Source organism: Malus sylvestris, chromosome 13 (assembly GCF_916048215.2).
Source record: "Malus sylvestris chromosome 13, drMalSylv7.2, whole genome shotgun sequence".
NCBI lineage: Eukaryota > Viridiplantae > Streptophyta > Magnoliopsida > Rosales > Rosaceae > Malus > Malus sylvestris.
In genome coordinates this window covers 19,731,282-19,734,226 of record NC_062272.1, presented here as the reverse complement: position 1 = coordinate 19,734,226, position 2,945 = coordinate 19,731,282, and the positions used below count along the sequence as shown (strand labels likewise).

Sequence of the window (2,945 nt, the reverse complement as noted above, 5' to 3'; positions counted from 1 at the left end):
CTTGAAAATGCTGCAGGTGGTAGCACGCAAGAAAACAAAAGCCCAACTGGGATGGGCGATTAGGCCGAGACAACAAGGCCAGAAAATGCAAGCCTACGTGGGTTAGGTGATCAGGTTGAGATAACACAGCCAGTTATTGTCACGTGGTAGAACGAAGTGATAGCTGGTGCCAACTCTGGTACGTTTAACAACCCCTTTCAACCTCCTCAAGTTCCCGTCAATGATCCTACATATATTTTTTCTAATGTAAGTACTCATTTAGAAACTGTTAAACCACTTTATGAGTTACCTCCTAGACAGAATCGAGGAAAACCACCAGGCAGGTACTCTACATAAGGGAAAATGTGGTATTCAATTGCTAACTATGTCTCTACTCATCGACTCTCGCCAAAATATTGTGCATTAGTCCAACAAATGGAAACAATTAAAATACCTACTAAAGTGGAATAAGCTTTGAGTAATCCGAAGTGGACAGGGGCAATGCAATTTGAGATAGAGGTGTTATAGAAGAACAAAACATGGAGTGTGGTTACACTTCCCAAAGGAAAGAAATCCGTGGGATGCAAATGGGTATTTACCATCAAACATAAAAGCGGATGGGACAATAGATAGATATAAGGCGATATTGGTAGCCAAAGGGTATACACAGACCTTTGGTAAGGGTATACACAGACCTTTGTTGTTGATTATCAGGAAACATTTACTCCTATTGCAAAGATGAATACAATCATAGTTCTGTTATCTCTTGTTGCTAACTTTGATTGGCCACTTAGAAAATTTGATGTGAACAATTCATTTTTACATGGGGATTTAGAAGAACAGGTGTATATGGATTTTACCACCAAGATATGGCATTAAGAATTCCAGTGGAAAAGTATGCAAACTTCATAAGGCATTATATAAGTTGAAACAGTCGCCGAGAGCTTGGTTTGGGCAATTCACTCATGCTATGAAAAAGTATGGATATCAACAAGGGAACTTAGATCATACTTTATTCATCAAGTGAAAAAATGGTAGAGTGACCTTACTCATTATATATGTGGATGATATGATTGTCACAGGGGATGATACAAAGGAAATTGAATGGCTACAGGGGTACTTGTCCTCCGAATTCGAGATGAAAGATCTAGGAGGACTCAAATACTTCATGGGAATTGAAATTGCTAGGTCTCGAGAAGGCATATACTTATCACAACGTAAGTATGTGTTAGACTTGTTATAAAAAACTGGTATGATTTTGGGGCAGAAGATCCGCCCTGCCGCTTCAGCATTGAGGGGTTTCGCATCTTCTGCGAAAGAGATGACAATGAAGGATGCTCTAAACTCTGCGCTCGATGAGGAAATGTCTGCGGACCCAAAAGTGTTTTTTATAGGTGAAGAGGTTGGGGAATATCAAGGTGCTTACAAGATAACTAAAGGACTTTTGGACAAGTATGGTCTTGACAGGGTTCTTGATACCCCAATCATAGAGGCTGGGTTTACTGGGATTGGAGTTGGTGCTGCTTACTATGGTTAAAGACCTGTTATAGAGTTCATGACCTTTAACTTCTCAATGCAAGCAATTGACCACATCATCAATTCTGCTGCAAAATCAAATTATATGTCTGCTGGCCAAATAAATGTGCCCATTGTTTTCAAAGGACCAAATGGTGCGACTGCTATGTTGGTGCCCATCATTCTCAATCTTATGCCGCATGGTATGCAGCCTGTTCTGGGTTGAAAGTTTTGACTTATTCATCTGAAGATGCTCGTGGACTCTTAAAAGCTGCCATTAAGGACCCTGATCCTGTTGTTTTCCTTGAAAATGGGTTGTTATATGGCGAGTCATTTCCTGTTTTAGCTGAAGTTCTTGATCCAGTTTTTGCCTCCCAATTGGAAAAGCTAAGATTGCGAGAGAAGGAAAGGATGTCACTATTACAGCTTTTTCGAAAATGGTTGGCTATTCTTTACAGGCTGCTGAGATACTTGCTAAGGAAGGAATCAGTGCTGAGGTCATAAATTTATGGTCAATTTGTCCTCTCGATAGGAAAACCATCAATGATTCAGTCAGGAAAACCAACAGACTAGTGACGGTTGAAAAAGGGTTTCCTTAGCATGGTGTCGGCGCTGAAATCTGCGCATCTGTTATTGAGGATAGCTTTGGTTATCTTGATGCACCGGTTGAGAGAATTTCTGGGGCTGATGTTCCCATGCCTTAAGCAGCCAATTTGGAGCGATTGGCTGTTCCTCAGTTCGAAGATATTGTGCGTGCAGCAAAGAGAGCATGCTACAAATCTTCCTCATTGGCTGCAAGTGCTTAATTTTTACCACTTCAATGCAAAAATTTCTTCGGATTGAGGAGTTATAGAAATTGTACATTATTTCTCTCATCATCGTGTGTTGGGAGGAACTGCTTGTCAAACAACCGATAGATCATCCCGTGCGGGGAAGAACTGCTTGTCAAATAACTTGGGAGAATGTTGACAAAGGCGAGAAATTTTTTGACTTGTGTTGTTTATTATTTTTCGCTGTCCGCATTAAACCTATTGTGTTTTGGAAGCCATTTTCTGGGTTTCATGTACTTGATTTCCAGAAACGTCAATGGCTACTACTTCAGTCTTTTCCTTCCTTCCAATGGTTTTTGTCCTAATTGGTGAATTTCAGTTAACTATGCGTGATCGATGTTAACACTGCAGAGGTTTATGATTGTTAGAACCGAAACGAATCAATTGGATAAAAAATATTAGAAAAAAAAAACGACAGGAACTTGAATAATTACAACAAAAGCCACAACGTAGACAACAACGAACTGGAAAAAATCGTTCATAATTTTGTTTAGAGCAGCCTACGTAACTTGGAGTTTGGGAATGACTACCAAGTAAGTAGAGTAGACAAGTGAGAGGGAAGATGTACGTAATACGGCATATATATACATATAAGGGGCCGTTCTTCTTGTTGATAAGCGT

At 40.0% G+C, this 2,945-nt stretch overlaps 1 pseudogene; it reads left to right on the top strand.

The window, feature by feature from the left end:
* Nucleotides 1-1,231: 1,231 nt before the first annotated feature.
* Nucleotides 1,232-2,607, top strand: LOC126596932 (pyruvate dehydrogenase E1 component subunit beta-1, mitochondrial-like; annotated as a pseudogene).
* The last annotated feature ends 338 nt before the right edge of the window (nucleotides 2,608-2,945 follow it).